Raw genomic sequence first — 20,853 nt, 5'->3', positions numbered from 1 at the left:
ATTTGGGCCTTTAACTATGTGTGTTTTGATTTCTTTGTTGACGTAACCATGGAAAAAAAAGGAGGTGGTGGGGAGTCTGATGCCCCACAAAAAGAGAAAAGGAAAGGGAACAACAACACAAAAAAAACACACAGAGAATAAGAAAACCATAAGGTTGATTCCAAAGAAAAATAAAAGAAAAAAGAAAGCAAAAGAAAAGAAAAGAAGGAAAAAGAATAAAAGACCCTGTTTAAAAAAAGAGAGAAAAGGAAATGAAAAAAACAAACAAGAAACTATGAGCCTGATTGCAAAAGGAGAAAAAAAGCAATAAAAAAAAAAAAAAGAACTGCCCATGTCATTTTGAGGCATGATTTTCAGTGCACTTGGTGCATAGGGGGTGCTGGCTGTGCTGATGTTCTGGAGGAGAGGTCGCCTGCATTGGCTGAAGTCAGTCTTGCCCCAGTAAATAAGCAGTGGCCAGACACGGGGTGGGGGTGGGGAGCTGGTGTAAGCAGGTCCTGCCTATACTGGGGGCCACTGAGTTGTTCTCTATAGTCCCATTGTGTTGGTGTTGGGGGGAAAATGGTGCCACTCAATCTCTTATCCCTGGACCAGAGATCTCACACCCCCCACCGTTCAGGAAGCCCTCACAGAATAGCAAGGGCAGTCGGCTCGCCCTGCACGACTCTCCTGCGTTTTTTCTTTGGTGCGAGGCTGGGATTCAAAACCCAAAGTCTCAAAGAACTCAGCCCTGTGTGGATCTGCTCCCCTTCTCCAGAGTAGAGCCTCTCCACCCTGCTGATGAAAAAACTTTGGCTGGCACCTGCAAGGTCTTTTGTCCTTGGGGAAGCAATAAAGCCTCTTCCAAAAGTACTCCAGGAAGTGGAATGTCTTCTTCCAGTGCACCCAGAGATCCCTAAACTGTGCTATGCACTGTGGTACCAGCTCCCTCCTCCCCAGGAGCATGTGCCACAGCTCTGCTCCAGAAAAAGTCATGCACTTTCAAAACGTCAGAGTGTGAGCTCCAAATGCTGTTTGCAAAAAAGAACTGAGACACACAATATTTCTCGCTCCCCAGTCCATAGTTTAGAGAGGTTTCCTCTTGTGCTAACTTGATAGCACACTATCTCAACCCCTCTCCTGTTCTCTCCCTTTCGTCTCTCCAGGGAAAGGGTTCCCAGCCCTTGATGGCACCGCCATTTTTCTCTCCCCCAATTCACTTCCACACACCCTGTATCTATCAAACTGTCTCCCTCCAAGTGTGGAGACCCTTCTGCTAGTCCACAGATCAATTTCCTGGGTGTTCCAAGTGATCTGACCTCAATACAGCTTGTTTGAGGGACAAGGAAAGCCCAGGATCCCTCTACTTCCCCACCATCTTAACTCCTTTGCCTGTAATACTTTCTTAATGTAATATCACCGCACACTGAGCCCCCTCAAAGTGCTTTGGGCTTTGCAGTATCCACTTGAATAGCTTATAACTTTGTCAGAATCTTCCCCAGCAGTTTGATTCTTCTAAGCCTCTGGTGCTAAGCATTCTAGAGTGAAAATTTCAGGACACCAATGCTCATGGGTGTTTTGGTTATTCAATAGTCAAATTTCTTACATTCACTCACTCTAATCATAGAGAGATGAAATTTTCCCTATTCCCTTCACCACCAACAACTCCCATGGCCTACTTGAAAATATGGCATTCCCTTAACTTTCTCCTTTTCCACTTAATGAGATGTAGTATAGAATAGGGCTGTCATTATGTACAGGCACAAAGGCACACATCTCAACAAAACGGGTCATCTTGTCTACAATTCAGTGACCTGCTCTGCAGTAAGAACTAGAAAAGCCCAGCCAACATTGTCAACCAATTCCAGATGGACACTACTCAAGCCAGATTCTGTCATAATTTTTGAACAGCCTTTTCTGGGTATTAAAAAAATATATTTAAAGAATATTTAATATCATTAGATTTTCCAAAGCATGCCAAAGAGATGCTGACAGGAAATTCACCAATGGGCTAAGGATGAAATAGTTTAAGATTTCAGTTAACAAAAGGGTTGATGATTTTTTTAAGGGGAAAAAATACCCAAGTGTAAACAGTAAAACCCACACTAGGCTAAAATGACAAATTCAAACTAGAAATTAGGTATACCAAAGATTAATTCAAGGAGCACCTTACAAGGGACTCTGAAGCCAATAATAAAAGGTTCTTAAACTAACAAAGGCAGAAGTCCAACAAGAGAATCATTGCAATTACTTTTGATCCTAAGTGCAAAGGATTTGTTCAAGGATTAAAAGGAAAGGACATAGGTACTTAATTCTCAATTTTGGTTTATTTTGAGGAAGGTATTAGCACATCTCCATATCTAAAAAGAGGAAGTGTGGTTTTGAGGGAGGAGCAAGGATTTGGGATTCAGACCACCCGAGTTCCGATCTTTACTCGCTCACTGTGATTTTAAGGACATTATTTAACCTTTATATACCTCACTGATTTCATTTGTACAGTAAACAGAGTAATTGTCTTTTTCATTGTTACAGTTTGTTTTACAGATTGTTATCACTTGTAGGGTACATATAGGAAATACCCGGTATATTGTAGGTGCTAATAACTCTCACCCCCACTCTCTATTAGGAGTAGAAAAATTACTATTATTTAAAAAAGAGAGTGTTCCAGACATGAATAGACACTTCTGCAAAGAAGACATCCAGATGGCAAACAGATACATGAAAAGATGCACAACGTCACTCACCATCAGGGAAATACAAATCAAAACCACAACGAGCTACCACCCACACCAGAGTGGCTAAAATGAACAACTCAGGAAACAACAGATGCTGGCGAGGATGTGGACAAACGGGAACCCTCTCGCACTGTCGGTGGGAATGCGAACTGGTGCAGCCGCTCTGGAAAACAGTGTGGAGGTTCCTCAAAAAAAGTTAGAAATAGAACTACCCTAAGACCCAGCAATAGCACTACTAGGAATTTATCCAAAGGATACAGGAGTGCTGATTCGAAGGGGCACATGCACCCCCATGTGTATAGTAGCTCTTTCAACAATAGTCAAAGTATGGAAAGAGCCCACGTGTCCACCGATGGATGAATGGATAAAGATGTGGTCTATATATACAATGGAGTATTACTCGGCAATCAAAAAGAATGAAAGCTTGCCATTTGCAACAACACGGATGGAACTGGAGGGTATTATGATAAGTGAAGTAAGTCGCTCAGGGAAAGACAGATATCACATGATTTAACTCATATGTGGAATTTGAGAAACTTAACAGATGATCATAAGGGAAGGGAAGAAAAATAAGATAAAAACAGAGAGGGATCCAAACCATAAGAGACTCTTAAATACCGAGAACACACTGAGGGCTGATGGGGGTGGGGAAAATGGGTGATGGACATTGAGAAGCACACTTGTTGAGTTGAGCACTGGGTGTTATGTGTAAGTGATGAATCGGTGGATTCTACTCCTGAAGCCAAGCCTACACTGCATGTCAACTAACTTGAAAATACACTTTAAAAGAGAGAGAGAATGTTCCAGAACTCCATAAAAATTTTTAAACTTAATTCCAGAAACATCTACTCTGTCCCTGCTATGTGCAGGCAAGATGGCTTAGGGTCAAATGGGTGCAAAAGGACAGACTAGCATGGACTGATGTGGTCAGTAAAGCCTTGGAGGTGAGTTCAGAAGATTTAGATGCGATTTTTTTGGGGGGGTGGGCGACGGAGGTTGGTATGCAGGGAATATTCACATGATGTTATAAAAATCTCAAAGGCCCCAAAGCAAGAATGAGAGAACATATTTAGGCAGAAGAAGAAAATCAGCCTGCCCTCTGTATATTGGAAAAAACATCTGTTTTTGGATATTTAAGATTGGCCTACATCACAGAGAACTTTGAAAGACATTATGACACAAAAGTTTTGGAACCAAAGAGCGTACATAATATATAAAGTTGTTGAATCTTGCTGCACACCTGAAACTGATGTTAACATTCTGTACCAGTTATACTCAGTTGAAAATAATGAACTAATTTTTTTAAAGCAGCCACTTGGATGTGAGAAGATTAAATTGTGCTAAAAAAAAAAAAAAAAAAAAGAAAGGTATCATTTATGATCACAAAAATCCCACGACCAGAAGATGGCCAGAGCAATTTCTGCCTGTGGGAAGTTATCCTGAAGACTCAGGGGCTTTGCACATACAGAAATCAGAACCTGGACATAGAAATTGACCTTGGAAGCAGAGAACATGCCCATGAGACATTTAAACTGGCACTTCCACTAGGTGCCAGCGACAAAATCGCCATAAAAATCTATCCAATGTTGTGTTGGTCAAATATTCTTTGAAGAGATAACCATCTTTGAGGGCAAGGAGGATTTGTGCACTTGGTTTACCTCATTCTGGGTTTGCTGTTGTTGTCGTTGTCGTTATTGTTGTTGTTGTGAATATTATCACATATAGGGACACCTGGGTGGCTCAGTCAGTTAAGTGTCTGACTTCGGCTCAGGTCACGATCTCACGGTTCATGGGACCCAGCCCCACGTCGGGCTCTGTGCCGACAGCTTGGAACCTGGAGGCTGCTTGGGATTCTGTGTCTCCCTCTCTCTCTCTGCCCCTCCCCCGCTCGTGCTCTGTCTCTCTCTGTCTCTCAATAATAAATAAATGTTTAAAAAATTTTTTTAATTATCACATATACTTGTAACTGATGTGACTAATTGGTTGAACCAATGTGTTAATTATCTAAACACATCAGCCTAGAAGGTAGCCACCTAAAATGGCAAACATTTATTACCTCACAGCGTCTGTATGCAGGAAGGGGAGGTGGCTTACTTGGGTGTGTCTGGCTCCAGTTCTTTGTGCAGGAGGCAGTCAAGTTGTCAGCCAGCACTGCAGTCATCCGGAGGCTCCATGTGGCCGGAGAGTCCTCTCCTGGCCCCTCACATGGGGCAGCTCCACATCCAAGCCCGCTCCCATGGGCTTCTTCCCAGCATTGCCCACCACGTGGCAACTGGTCACCCCAAGTCAAGCAATTCAAAGAGAGAGCGAGAGAAAGCAAGAGAAGCAAGACAGATGTCAGTCTCCATGTCAACCTCAGAGGTGACATGTCAATACTCTTGTCATCGTCTTCCTGTTACAAGTGAGTCGCTAACACATACACTGAAAGATAAGGACTACACAGGGGCACGAGCACCAGAAGGTGAGATCACTGGGGTCATCTGGGGGAGGCGCCCGTCACGCCCAACCTCCATCCATAGCTCCCTTCCTCAGAAGCCACATTCTAGCTGGGATGGGTCTTGTGTTAAAGTTCTGGCCGATGAGACATAAGCAGTAACCTTTCTGTGTCCTGAGAAGCTTTTGCTTTGCTGATGGAGTCCCTTGCTTTCTCCCTGGCTCTAGCTCCTTCTTTCTGCTGTGATGTAGACACAGTGGCTGAATATGCAGCAGCCCCTTGGCAGCCATGAGAGAAAAGACCAGAAAAATTAAATCATCATTGGCCTTGATGTCACTTAGCTGTTGAACAAATGCCAGCAGCCACTTACCTCTGGGCTGCTTGTTTGGTGAGAAAAGCTTCTATTTATTGAAGTCGCTCCAATTCGGTTTTCTGTTATTGAAGTAGAAAATCACTCCTGATTTATATGTTAGGCTATGTCTTATATAAGGAAACACCTCCTAGGTATCAATGGGACTTTGCAGAGGAGAAGTGAAACACCCGGATATACTTACATACAAACCAGAAAATTTAAGTTCGGATTATTTATCGGAATAATCATTCTTATATGGGCGTGTTCTGCCTTTTCCTTTTCTTTCTTGGTAGTTCATAGGATTATAAAGCCTCCTTCACCTCTAAATGAATATTCAGTCCATCCCTCTGTCTGACAGATGGACCCCACCAAACCTCCCAAAATTAATGAGCAGATAAGAAAGGAAACATGGAATAAAACTGACCTAGCTGATGTACCGGACATATGGTTGCAATTCTCTGCCACTTCCCATCAGCAGGTGGAATCTCCATCCCCACCCCTTGAATCTGGACTGGCCTTGTGTCTTCTCAAGACCAAAGGGATGGGTGGAGGTGACATTGTCCCTGTTCTGGACTAAGCTTGAAGAATATCTGGCAGGTCCTGCTTTTGCACTCAGAATTTAGCCACCAGGGGCACCTGGGTGGTTTAGTCCGTTGAGCAACCAACCCTTGATTTTAGCTCAGTCCATGATCTCAGGGTCCTGAGATTGAGCCTCTTGTTGGGCTCTGCACTGCCAATGGGGAGCCTGCTTGGAATTCTGTCTCTGTCTCTCTCTGCCCCTCCCCTGCTCATGTGTGCACACACTCTCTCTCAAAAGGAAGAAATAAATATTAAAAAATGTATATATAGCCACAAGGTAGGAAAGTGGGCTGGACTACTGAAACACTGGTTGAGAGACAACTGGAGAGAAGCCTCGGGGAAAAAGAAGGCAACTCAACTCCCAGAGGTGGGCAAAGACCAACAGCAGAGCCACATAGCTGGGCCCCAGGGAACCTACAGAAACAGAGAAATAGTAAGGTGTATTGTTCTGAGCAGTTAAGTTTTGTGGGGATGTTTACTTAGCAATAGACAATCGTGACTATTAAGGAGTGGGGACCATGGCACCCCAAGTCTGGGTAGAAAGGTTCAGGGGAGAGATGAGGTCAAAATTTTAAAAAGATCTGTGTTTTCCTGATGATGGCGGATGTTGAGCATCTTTTCAGGTGTCTGTTGGCCATCTGTACGTCTGTTCATCGACTGATGAATAGATAAAGAAGATATGGGCTATATATACAATGGAATGTTATTCAGCCATAAAAAAGAATGAAATCCTGCCATTTGCAATGACATGGATGGAGATAGAGAGTATTGTGCTAAGCAAAATAAGTCCAAGAAAGACAAACACCGTATGATTTCACTCATATGTGGAATTTAAGAGACAAAACAAATGGGCATAGAGAGAGAGAAAAAAAGAGGCAAACCAAGAAACAGACCCTTAACTATAGAGAACAAAGGGATGGTTATCAGAGGGGAGGTGGGTGGGGGGATGGGGGTAACAGGTGGTGGAGAGTAAGAGGCGAACTCGTTGTGACAAGCACTGAGTGATGTACAGAAGTGTTGACTCATTATCTTGTACACCTGAAACTAATATTATAGTGTATATTAATTTTCTGGAATCTAAATAAAAACGTGGAAAGAAAAAAAATGTAGAAAAGAAAAGAAGCAAACCACATACAAAGAAAACATAATAGTGAAGAGATCCTACCAAAGGAGAAAATTTTAAAAGTGGTAAATTCCAAAATAATTCTACAATTACAATGCAAAGAGAAAAATTAGGAATTAAAAAATGGAAACAAGAACACTCTTAAAAACAATTATCAGTACTTCTGTGAGCTTGTCAGGGTACATGTCTAAATTTGGGGATAAACTTGGTAGATTTTTTTCAGGTTTAAACCCAGTTTATGGTAACAACCAAGAAGAGGCAGTTTGAACCCATAAGAGACTCTTAGAAACTGAGAATAAACTGAGGATTGATTGGGTGGTGGGAGGGAGGGGAAAGTGGGTGATGGGGATTGAGGAGGGCACCTATTGGGATGAGCACTGGGTGTTGTATGGAAACCAATTTGGCAATAAATTATAAATATATCAAAATTAAATTAAATATATTAAAATTAAAAATTAAAATAAAAAAATAAATGCAACATCGGTTCATTCTGTAATAGCTTCCTGAATTCCATGTAAATAAAACATCTTATGGTAGGAAGTGTTTCACCCTACATCAAACCAAGAACTATTTTCAGCCTGAGAAAATTTTATTGTATTGTCCAACGTCCTAGCCACTAGCTGTGTGTGGTTATTGAATTTAAATTAATTAAAAATGAAAAATTCAGTTCTTCACTCACCAAAGCCACATTTCAAGTGTTTTACAGTGTATGTGACTAGTGACTAGAGTTTTGGACAGCACATACATAAACACTCCTGTTCTCATAGAAAGTTCTTGGGGCGCCTGGGTGGCGCAGTCGGTTAAGCGTCCGACTTCAGCCAGGTCACGATCTCGCGGTCCGTGAGTTCGAGCCCCGCGTCGGGCTCTGGGCTGATGGCTCGGAGCCTGGAGCCTGTTTCTGATTCTGTGTCTCCCTCTCTCTCTGCCCCTCCCCCGTTCATGCTCTGTCTCTCTCTGTCCCAAAAAAATAAATAAAAAAAAAAAGTTGAAAGTTCTATCGGACGGCCATGCAAGAAGATACTTAGATTTCTTAGCACTGCTTTAGAAGTGTTCTCCTCTGTGAAAAGTGTCGTTTTTGTATTATTATTGTTGGTTCAGAAGTTGTTACGTCGAATTGTACATTGAAAGTATTCCATTACTGTAAGTACAATGAATTCATGCACGTGGTTTCCAAACCCAAGATGCCACAACAGGGGCATTGTGGGGAATTTTCATTTTCCAAGGCAAACACAGAAGTAGTAAAGACCTGGTTGGATGCTGCACAAACCACATGTTTAAGTTAGTTCACAATTTCAGCATTAACTAATACCATATAACTTTCAATAATATGACAGCTTTGTGGAGCTGAATTTCTACTGTTGGGGTAAAAAGGCAAGTACAATATGAAGACCAATATAGCTAGGACATTAGAGTGGCAGAACTCAATGACTCCGAGGTCTTAGAGGTTGTGCCATGCCCAACAGGCAAACACGTCCCATTACCAACTGACTGGGGCTATTGAAGGACGAGGGAAAAATATTATTCTTTCTTTTGATATGTGCAGTGCTTTTGCAAACAGCTACTTTCAGCTATAAATATTTATTAAATTATTTGGATTGAGCTACTTAACAAACAAAACCGTTGGGTACTTCTTTTGGTTCGGGAGTGTGCCCTGAAAAAATTACTGAGACACTGAGGGTGCTGTGAATCAGGAAAGTTTAAGAACGTCTAAATTAATCAATAAAAGCATAAAGACGGCATCTTTTTTCACGAGATCAAGTTATAAATATGGAGGAAAGGAATCTCAAAGGCACATTATTTTAATGTTTATTAATTTTCAAGAGAGAGAGAGAGAGAGACAGCATGAGCATGAGCAGGGGAGGGGCAGAGAGAGACTGAGTCACAGAATCCAAGGCAGGCTCCAAGCTCTAAGCTGTCAGTACAGAACCCGATGCCAGGCTTGAACTCATGAGCTGCGAAATTATGACCTGAGCCAAAGTCGGATGTTTAACTGACTGCACCACCCAGGCACCCCACAGAGAAACATTTTTAAAGTCCACTGATCAACTTCTTCATACATCAATATTCAAACAGACACTTCTACATCATAGTTCTTGATAAGTGTGTCTTAAATAAATGCTTTAGTTGAACAGATCGTTAGACATCTACACTTAGCAAAGACAGCCAAATATTCATTTGTTTGACAACACAGTGTTTAAGTATTTAAGTGCTTAGGACTAATACATTCTTCCTTATTCCTTCTGTGTCAAACTCATGTCAAATCAACTTTCTTAAATTCAATTCACAGCATCAAAGTCTCAATAAAAGATGTTGAAAGTTGTGGATCGTGCTGTAAAGCTCTTGGGAATACACCTTTGCGCAAGGTTTCCGACACGTCTAAGGTTTACGAGTCATACAGCAAGACATCCCGACATTGGAGTCCTTCTGTCTTCTAGTTCTATTGTTGTTCAAGAGCACTCATCAAAGCTTTCCAGAATTTCAAACATGAATGATTTTGTTCCATACATAAAAGGAAACAGATACTTAGGTGAAACTGATTCTACCCTTATCGCTAAAAATTTCACCCGAACTGATTTCCCAAGGTTTCATTCCATCCCATGTGTCTCTATTTACCATGACATTGCACATATTGCACAATCTTTGTCCATTTTCCACTTCCATCGTTCATTGAGGTGGAGAGAAAGGGAAAGAACTCCGGCATACCCATCAGTTGGGGCAGCCGACATGAGACTTATTTTGGGGCGAGTCAACAAAATACATACAGTTTCTGAATCTGACGCTTAATCCTGTTCACAGACTTTCCTCACTCACCCATCTGAAGCTGTTCTAAGGAATCAAAAACATCTCTAAGGCAATAGAGAAGTCCAAGGTTACTCGCTCCCAAAGTTAAACTCATTTGTAGGACTTGAGATGCCCAGGGGTTCAGGGTTGCTTCTACCCACCGGCCACCACACAGGCGCACCTTCTCCTCCGTGACATTTAGCGGGGTTTTCTACGGCACCCATCTGTTTCAGAACCTGTCACCAGGTGATCCCAACAAACCTCAGTTCTCCCATCCCACTTACCCACCCAGTCCAGTCCTATCTGGTCATCATTCATTGAGAAGCCGATGGCCACATCTTTACTTCCTTCAGGTTTGCCCTCGAATGAGATTTTCTCTGGTCAACCTACTTAAAATTCCGATCTCCTGCAAGCCTTCTACTTCCCTTCCCTGCTTTACGTTCCTCCAAAGTACTTGCTGCCATGTTATATCCTGGAGCCCTGACTTGGTTACCTTGTTTACTGTCAGTCTTTCCCCAAACTTCATGAGGGTGAGGGTTTTTTTTTAATCTGTTTGGCTCACTGATACGTCCCCAGCACCAAGACCTGCTAAGACCCATTCCTGATACACAGAGGCACTGAATACATATATTGAATACATATTGCGTATATATATATTTGTTTAATAAATTCATTCCTTCATGCTTTTAATGAATATTCATTGAGCATCTACTATGCGCCAGATACAATGCTGATGAAGGTAGAAAACTGCTTTTACAAACCTGACACACCAAGGCTGAATCCTCTGGATTATAAACACAATTGTGTGTGTGTGTGTGTGCGCGTGTGTGCACGCGTGTGTTCTGCATATGGGTATTTTCTGAAGGGTAGTAGTCTCCATTAATTTCTCTAACAGAGAGCCATGACCCCCAATATTGCCAGGAACCACTGAAGAGCTCCTTCCCACATAACTTCTGTATTTCTCCCAAGTGAATATGGTGAAGGTCCCTTGCACGGAAAGTTCACCCCCTGGAACCCCAAATTTCCCTCAATGCACCAGACTTGAGTTCTATCACACAAGTTCCTGAAAGCCCATTTCCTCTGGCTTTCTCCCCAGGCTGTTTGCAAGATGTCAATTTTTTTTTAACTCTACCCCATTTACGCATGAAGTTCCTGCCATTTAACTCACTCTAAAAGTATTCTGAACTTGGTGTTGGCCCGGGCACATATTAAATATATAATTCATGGACTCCTAGTAATCTGGTGTTCATTTTCCAGTGGTGTGTGTGCCTTAACCTATCATGTTTTGGTTCCAAACCTGCACAGAAAAGGAAGGTGACAAACTGATATTTTTATTGGCTGAATAAATGCATTTCAATACTGTCAATAATGAAAAGACAATATGAACTCCGATTGAGCTCTTTTCATGAAAACGGGGGAGGGCAATTGAGGAAACCATCCAGATAATTCCACACCATGGAGTGCACAAATGTGCCATCCAAACACATTATACCACATCACTAATGATCCAACTCCCTATTGGACTATCCACAGATGGTATTGGATCCTCAAACTACCAGTTAAATAATCCAAATATTTTACTATTGACCCTTTCTTTTGGCCCTGTGACTTTTCTTCCTGTTGGAAAGGAGTGGACTTTTGTGTCCCCTTTTGCTTTCTGATCTTCATTTCACCTTCCTCTCTCCTTCCCCTAATGAGATGGAGAGCAAGCGGGGGGGGGCTTCACACACTTCTCCAAATGGCTTGATGTAACCCCAGCAGGTCACGTACTTCACCTGCGTGGCTCTGATTCTAATCTGATTTCTCTGGAATACACACCCTTCTGTTTCTGACAATGGAGATTTAAAACTGCATGAAAATAATATGTCTCAAAAATGTTCACTCAAAAAAAATGTTTTTAAGATGCTTTCTTTGGGGGCGCCTGGATGGCTCAGCGGGTTAAGCGTCCGACCATGATCTCACGGTTCGTGGGTTCCAGCCCCACATCAGGCTCTGTGCTGACAGCGCAGAGCCTGGAGCTTGCTTTGAATTCTGTGTCTTCCTCTCTCTCTGTTCTTCTCCCACTTGCACCCTGTGTCTCTCTCTCTCTCTCAAAAATACATAATAAAACATTTTTTTTAAAAAAAGATGCTTTCTTTACATGAGTGAAATTCCAAACCTATGCATTTTGAATGTACTGTTCACATATCTTTACCGTGCAGCTCTAGTATGTGTTCGTATGCGTTCACACCCAGAAAATTCTCTACCTCCTTGCTTTCAAAATCTAGCAGCCCTTGACAAAATTCCTTCTACTCCAATTATAAGGTTCCTTGAAAACATATCAGCATCTATCCAAACCTTCTTTTTTTTTTTAATGTTTATTTATTTTTGAGACCAAGAGAGACAGAGCATGAATGGGGGAGGGTCAGAGAGAGAGGGAGACACAGAATCTGAAACAGGCTCCAGGCTCTGAGCCATCAGCCCAGAGCCCGACGCGGGGCTCGAACTCACGGACCGTGAGATCATGACCTGAGCCGAAGTCGGACGCTCAACCGACTGAGCCACCCAGGCGCCCCTATCCAAACCTTCTTGGCATCTCTGCATCAAGGTGCCAGCTTACAGCGCAGGCAGTTGGATTTCCCATTTTTCTCTCTCTCCTCTCCGGGCCCAGCCTCCATGCCAGTGTCCATCCCAGAGGTGCACTACCCCAGGGGCCATGCATGCTGGGACGGCCATCTGAAATCCAAAGAGAAAACCCATTTCTCTGGGCAGAGAAAACAGGAAAAGGGATCCCTGTGGTTTGAAGAGATTGAGGAAAGTGTTCATTATTTTTTTTCCCTTTCTTTTTTCTTTCTCCACTCTTTCCTGAGAGCACCCTGAGATACCCAAATCTGAACAAGGCCAAGGGAAAAAGCTCAAAAAGGAGCCTGACATTCTGGACATAGGAACGGACAAAATGCGTGGAGAGCCCAAGCGTGTGGAGAAACCCCGGGGACAGATGGGCCGTTAGGAGTGTCCCCACATTCTGTGCATGAACCCACAGCTGCCCCAGGCTCCTCCAGGCTTCTGCACACAGATGAGTCCCCCAGATGCATAGCAAAAGCTTTAAAGTCAAGTACAATCCAAGCCACCACTCAGATCCCAGACTAATCCCTGAGGCGAGCCTGCATGGGGCAAACCCAAATACCACAGAAAAGGTTTTGCTAAATGAACCGGCGTTTGAACCAAAGCCCATGGAAGGTGAGACAAAACTTGTGGTCTCAACCGAAAGGGGTCGATTGCCTGCTAAAACAACTAATCAACACCCCCCCAGGGAGAGGTTAAAGTAACCTGAGTCTCACAACACAATATTCAAATGCCCAGGAAGCGCTCCAAAATTATTCGGCCTCCCAAGAACCAGAAAAATCTGAAAACTTCCCGGGGTGGGGGTGGGGGACAATCAACAGATGCCCAGATGTTGGAATTATCAGACAAGGGTGTTAAAGCAGCTGTTATAATCATCTCCATGAGGTAAAAATGCACAGCCTTGATATGAATGATAAAATAGAAAACCTCAGAGGGGAATAGAAACGATGTAAAAAAAAAAAAAAAAAAAAAAAAAAACTAAACTAAAACCAAAGTGAACTAAAAAAGAAACTAAACTAGAAATCAACTAAAAAATGAAATATTGGAAAAACTTACGGGATGGGTTCAGTAGCAGAATGGAAGTGACAGAGAAAACGTAAACTTGAAGACAGATTGATAGAAATAATAGAGTTTTCTCTTTCCAGCTTTTTTAGCTGGAAAAAAAAAAAAGAGTATCCAGGCTCCAGGACTGCCCCCCAGATATTTTCTGCAAGTACATGAAAATCTCTGTGCACACAAAAACCTGTATGCTAATGTTTATAGCAGTTATATTCATAATCACCCCAAACCAGACACAAGCCATCTGTGCCTCAGCTGGGGAGCGGAGAGGCGGGCTGTGGTTCCAGCCTGCGGCAGAACACTCGGCCACGAAAAAGAACAAATAGTGACGTCACAACCGCTCTGATGAATTTCAAGTGCCTTTAGTCTAGGAGGAAAAGAGCCAGACTCGCAGGCTAGATCCTCTTAGGACTCCACCTATATAGCAGTTTAGAAGATATGAAATGATAGGAATGCAGCAGACGTCAGAGATTGCTGGGGATCTGGGATGGGGAAAGTGGCTTCCTAAAAGCGGGCGTAAGGGAATCTGGGGGACGAGGGAATCGTCCTGTCTCTTAACGACAGAAGCGGCTACACGACTCCATGCACTTGACAAAGCTAACAGAGCTGCTCGGCTCGTCTGCGGCCTCCATATTGTCTATGTGAAAAGATTTATTACGGGAATTGGTTCGTGCAATTGTGAAGGCTGAGAAGCCCCGTGGTCCACCATCTACAAGCTGGAGATCCAGAAAGGCAGGTGGTGAGTCCAGAGGCCTGAGAACCAGCAATGCTGAGGACAGGAAAAAAATGGACGTCCCCGCCCAAGTACTCAGGTGTGAAAGGCAGAATTCTTCCTTCCTCGATATTTTTTTTTTTGTTCTATTCAGGCTCTCAAGGGACTGGATGGTGCCCGTTCACATCGGGGAAGGCAAACTGCTCTACTGAATCCACCAATTTGAAGGTTAATTTCATTCAGAAACACCTTCACAGAACACCCAGAAATAACGTTTAAGCACATTCTGGGCACTCCATCATCCGGTTAAGTTGACACGTAAAAGTAACCAGCACAGCCACACTCCAAAAAGAGGGAACGTTACCGTATATCAGGGTAAAAAATAAATTGGAAGTACATAGCCCTGAGCACATCATCCGGAAGCAGCTTCTCTTCCTGGAGGATAAAATTATATGATATCAACTTTGGTTCGCCGACGAGCTGGCCATTGTCTTCCCCAAGGCTGACATTGCTTTAAGGATCTGTAGCAGATGATGGGAAAAAATAACTTGTCGAGTCGAGTGCTGTCAGAGACTTAGCACAAGCCTCAAAGAAGCCATCCCATAAACCCTGTGCATCTGAGTGAGGTTTGAAGGGCAAGGGGTTTATCTTCCCCGATTCCATTATCTCGCTACCAAACAAGGATGAGAACCACAAGGTTATTGGGATGATGAACTGCCTACGGAAAACCTCGTACAATATTTGGCATGTAGTTTGATTCAGTAGGCTGTTGTTAGTTTGGGTGAGATACCGTTCAACCCATTTCTCCCTATAGGCCCACGGAGGCTTTTCTCATTCGTAAATGCCAAAGCATGAGCTCATGGGTCTCTATTGATTATTTTGTAGCCCGGAATGGTCCCAGGAGCAGTATAGTCATCTCAGGACCTCTTGGTGATCCCACAACGGGCTAAAATAATTCTAAAGACCTTCACTTCTAAATCAGGTCAGCAAAACCTGGTCAGATCCATCAGAACAGAAAACCCTTGCAGTCAAGAACAGCTTTCATATGTTTTAGCATTCTTTATGTAGGTAGAATTAATGTATGAGAAATTTCACATATTTAAGTGTGCAGCTGGATGAATGTTGCACGTATGACACGATCATCCACCTCAAGATAACACTCCTTATGCCTTTATGGATTCCCCCATGCCCTCTGTTATCTGCCCCCTCTGCTGTCCCCAGGAAATTACTGATCTCCTTTCTATTTCCCAAGGTATTCCTCAATTGTTTGCATTTTCTAGAATTTTATAAATGGAATTGTACATGATGCACATTTCTCTTTGGTCTGGCATTTTAAGACACTTCCCTGTGATGGCTCATGTCAATTGACTTGGATGGGTACACGGTAGCTGTCTGAAGATTCAGCTACTACAAATAAGGCTGCTATGAACATTCACATACAAGTCTTAGTGTGGACATTCCCTTTCATTTCTCTTGGGGAAACCCCCAGGGTGGGATAAGTGGGTCGTATGGTGGGTAGGTGTTTAACTTTTCATGAAACTGTCCAACCATTTTCCAAAGTGGACATACGGTTTTGGATTCCTACCCACTGTTGATGAGAATTCTAGTTGTGGTATCTCATTGTGGTTTCCGTGTGCATTTCCTCAACGACTAATGATACAAAGCATCATTTCTTTGGTAAAGGATTTGCTCCAACATTGCGCCTCTTTTCCCTAGATTTTTCATATTCTTTTTTTTTCATTACTCTTACTATTGAGTTCTCTATGTGTTTTTCAAAACAAACCCGTTTTCCATAATTTCTCCCAGTCTCTAGCTTGATTTGTTATGTTCTTAACAGTGTTTTGAAGAGAGAAAGCTTTTGTTTTGTTTTATGATTTCGATTAAATCCAATGTATACATCTTTTTTTTTTCTTTTGTGTTGGGCTTTTGAACCCTCTTCAAGAAATTTTCGTATAATCCATGGTCACAACCATTTTCTCCTTCATTTTCTTCTGGAAATTCTATACTTTTACTTCTGACACTTAGGTCCATGATATTTTTTGAGTCCCTCACATCTCTACACAGTCAAACATATGGTTCATACTCAGCAAAAGGTTGTTCGATTAAAAGGCTCATAAGGGTTTTGGGGTTCACGACTTAAAAAGAGATGAAACATGGAAAGGAAAAGTTAGGGGAGGTAAGTCAGGGTGGGGGAGAAGACAATGTCTGCTGTTATTCAAACATCTCCATCCAGAACGAGAGTGACCCCCTGGGAGACTCCTAGGCCAGGATCCCGTGTGGGCTGTGACCAAGGGAAGGAACCAGAAGCAGGGCAGCCTAGACTCAAGAAAGACCCTGTGGCATCTACATACCCAAAATGAAAAGACCAGAAGAGCAATTATGAGTAGATGGGTTTGAAGACATAGTGTGTGGAATGATTGAAGGCCTCAAGGACACCAAAACTCCCTTCAGCTTCACCCCTCCTCTGCTGGACAAACTTCCAAAAGAACATACTTGGGGTACCTGGGTGGCTCAGTTGGTTAAGCGTCCGACTTCTGCTCAGGTCACGATCTCACAGTTCATGGGTTCGAGCTCCACACTGGGCTCTGTGCTGACAACTGGAGCCTGGAGCCTGCTTCAGATTCTGTGTCTCCCTCTCTGCCCCTCCCCTGCTCATGATCTCTCTCTCTCTCTTAAAAATAAATAAACATTAAAAACTTAAAAAAAAAAAAAAAAGAACATCCTTGCCCTCCATTATGGCCTGCCACTGGTGGGATGTTTTCTAGGCAGGACATGTTGTCTTGTATTCCTTTATTGAGTGAGCACCTGAGACCCCAAAGCTAAGAGCCCAGGAGACCAGGGGAAGGCTTCTTTATGCCCTCAGGATGAAGTTCAAAAATCCTTCCTGAGGCCATCAGTGTTCTAAGCAATCTGGCTCATTCTGACCACTCCTTTCTTCCCTCTCAGCATCCCACTCAGCCTCCTGTCTGCCACGTCCTGAGTGGGCCTTACTCCCCTCCATCCCCAGCCCTTCCCCCTGCCCTTCTCTGAAACTAAAATGTCCTCCCCTCACCCAAGAGCTCCAAGATCCCCTTCAGATCTCAGCTTGGGGTGACTTCAGGGTGACTTCTCTTGACATGCCCTCTTAGACTCTCTCCCGCCCAGTAGCATGTTCCTGTAGTCTCTTATGTGTCTCCTTCTTAGCACTTGTGACTGTACTTTGTGTGAGGGGCTGTTTGGACTATAAGCTCAGTGTGAGAAGAAACAATGCCCACTATGCCTGCCTCCAGCATCCTTCTGGGGTCAAATTAGTGTTCAAATAGTGGTTGAATGAATATGTTGAATACAAAAGCTAAAATAGTTGGGCATAGTTAACAGGAAATACCCAACGTGTTGTCACAACAATTTGCATTATTTTTAATATTCTTACAATATTTGTTATGAGTCTGAAAAATTCAAGCACTCGCAAATCACTAGCTTCAAATATGGATGTCATAGGATCCTTGGATTGGCCAACTATGCTGCAAAGCATAGTCGTAACGAATTAGCATCATGGGCACCAGTTCAAGGTCAATCATACATGACAGCTCAAGAGGTCCCCCAGGAACATGAAAGAAAGTGGATGAAGAAGGCTGAAAGCCACAGAGAGAAATGTTGACAGAGACATGAAAAGGAATCCAGTGGGTCCAGAAGTAATATCAAGGTAATGCCAGGGCACAGAAAAGCAGTAAATTTAACTACTAAATTCTTAAATAAAATGACTTTGTGGAGTGAACAATCACAGGAAGTTTATGCTCTCTGAATCACCCCTCTTTGCAAAATTACAAGGCAGATTTTTTTTAAAATTTAGAACATTCTGAAAATAGTCATATTTGTGCAGGCTTTCAGGAAGCAATTTCTCGACCATTCAGTCCAGGGGAAAAGAATTTCACCTGAGTATATCTCCACAAAGACCTAAGCCTTGAGTTGCAAATATGAGAGAGAGAAAGCAGAGTAAATGCTTTCTTTGGGAGGCCGTTCCTCTCGGTCCTTTTATCATGGAAGAGGAAAATGTATGGAAGAGGAAGATTCAATGCTTAGCATTTTCTCTTGGGCAAATGTTGAGTTCGGCTGCCTCTGAACCGAGAAGAAAGCCAACTGTCGTAACAGGGAGCTGAGAGGTGCAATCTGAAGGACAAACGAGCTCACCATGGGAGGCAGGAGTGGGCAGTGGCCACAGTCCACATCACAAAGGGAAGATATCCTCTGGAGGACCAAAGGGAAACCGCGGAGCTTTTCAACAGAAGGAAGGAGGACGGAATTTAGCTGGAGTGTACTAACCTCACATGTGTGGCCCGATACCTCTTGGGGAGATTATGCTCAAATCAGTGTCAGGGGACATTACTCCTTTCCAGGGTAACTTCCAGCTGCCATCTGATGTCACAGAAAACTTATAAGCCTTTCTTTCTTTTCTTTTCTTTTTTCTTTTCTTTTCTTTTCTTTTCTTTTTTCTTTTCTTTTCTTTTCTTTTTTCTTTTCTTTTCTTCCTTCCTTCCTTCCTTCCTTCCTTCTTTTTTTCTTCTTTCTTTCTTTCTTTCTTTCTTTCTTTCATTTTTCTTTCTTCCTTCTTTCTTTCTTTCTTTCTTTCTTTCTTCCCTTCTTTCTTCCTTCTTTTCCCTCTTCCTTCTTTTCTTTCTTTCTTCCTTCTTTTCTTTCTTTCTTCCTTTCTTTCTTTCTTTCTTTCTTTCTTTCTTTCATTTTTCTTTCTTCTTTCTTTCTTTCTTTCTTTCTTCCCTTCTTTCTTCCTTCTTTTCCCTCTTCCTTCTTTTCTTTCTTTCTTCCTTCTTTTCTTTCTTTCTTCCTTTCTTTCTTTCTTTCTTTCGTTTTTCTTTCTTCCTTCTTTCTTTCTTTCTTTCTTTCTTCTTTTCTTTCTTCCTTCTTTTCCCTCTTCCTTCTTTTCTCTCTTTCTTCCTTCTTTTCTTTCTTTCTTTCTTTCTTCCTTTCTTTCTTTCTTTCTTTTCACAAATTGCACAGCAATGTGTTGAAAATGATATTCTCCTCTCCAGAAAAAGGAAAGTGTTCTCTCAGGGCTGTACAACTTCACAGCTTTTGAGATATGGACCCAATGTTTGGTGCCCCAGTGAGGAGGCCACTTAGAAACATACATGACTCTCAACAGCCGATGGCAGATCCTGGGCAGAATAACAGAGGGCACAATTATGTGGTGTAAACCAATCCGAGGGCAGAAATGGGTTCATGGTACACAGAATGGGTAAGTAAGGTGGCAGATACATGGATTCACCAGGTAAATGAAGACCCGTCCTCTTTCAAACACCAACACACGTTTGCTCCAGGCACTTTTAGTAAAGCCCTCTAACATGCATCAAACACTTCTGGAAGTCTTAAAGAAAGGCAGAGGCCCATGGGAGAAACCTACAAAGTTGGGGGATGGGAGACCCTGCATTTCAGCGTGAGCTCACCACTCGCTGGCTGGGTGTACATCAGTAAATCATCATCACTCTTCAGAGAACAATAATATCGGATGGGTGACCTTGTTTAATAATAAACAATAGCGCCCTTGTGTTGAGCACTTTACTACATGTGAAGCATCCTTCCGTGTGCTGTGCATGCTCATCGTTACTCAGAAAGCGCAGTCATCAGCGAAGGTTGAAAGGAGGAGCGGGACACCCCAGGAACACCAAGAGGCTTGTTGCTAAACCAGGCAGCTGGATCCCAGAGCCCATGATTTCAGCCAGTACCCCATTTTCGGGCACATTGAGTGACCACAAGTTACATAATGTATGTAAGGTCAGCATTGTTTCATCTGTAAAGTGGGGGTGGCCGTAGAATCTAAGCTATTCGGGGAATTGAGTAAGTGAGTCATGCTTCCTATCAGCCACACCCCAGAAGGCACCCAGCGCGTGTTAGCTTGTTCCGTCCCCTTTCCTTGGGAGTTAGACAAAGCTGGTTTTGAGCCCCAAACCCATACACGTTACTTAACCCACGCACCGGTTACACCAGGCGCACTGGGAGTTGGTGCAGGATAAACCGAATAGTTTGTGTGTGCAGCACGTATCTTTTGGCACTTTTGATGGTCAAAGGTCTTTCCCACTGCTTTCTGGCATCTCCAAACGGCACATGCATTTCAAATTGCAAAATATTTCAGCTTTCAAAAAAGTTTTAAAACTTCAAAACATTTTTCAAAAAAAAATTCCGAAATAAGAAAGATAAACCAAACTCTTTTATCTGTCCTCCAAACCTTCACCTCTTTTCTGTATTTCTTGTCTTCATTAATGGCACTGCCCTTCTCCATCATCACAACTAGAAGGACTGTTCTATGATTTTCCATCGGTGTCCAATGCCCTGCCTCGGGTTGGTCACCAGGTCTGGCCCCTGTGCCACTGCTTATTCATGACCTTCATCATTCCACGTTCTGCTGCGTCTGCCTGCCTGAAATATTTTCCACCTCCGTTCATCTTTAGATGGCTTCCTCTGTTCTTTCTAAAACCCAGATCTTTCTGTTTCAAGCCTTCCGTG

This window comes from Panthera tigris, chromosome A1, assembly GCF_018350195.1.
Source record: "Panthera tigris isolate Pti1 chromosome A1, P.tigris_Pti1_mat1.1, whole genome shotgun sequence".
Taxonomy (NCBI): domain Eukaryota; kingdom Metazoa; phylum Chordata; class Mammalia; order Carnivora; family Felidae; genus Panthera; species Panthera tigris.
This window is presented reverse-complemented; position numbering follows the sequence as displayed.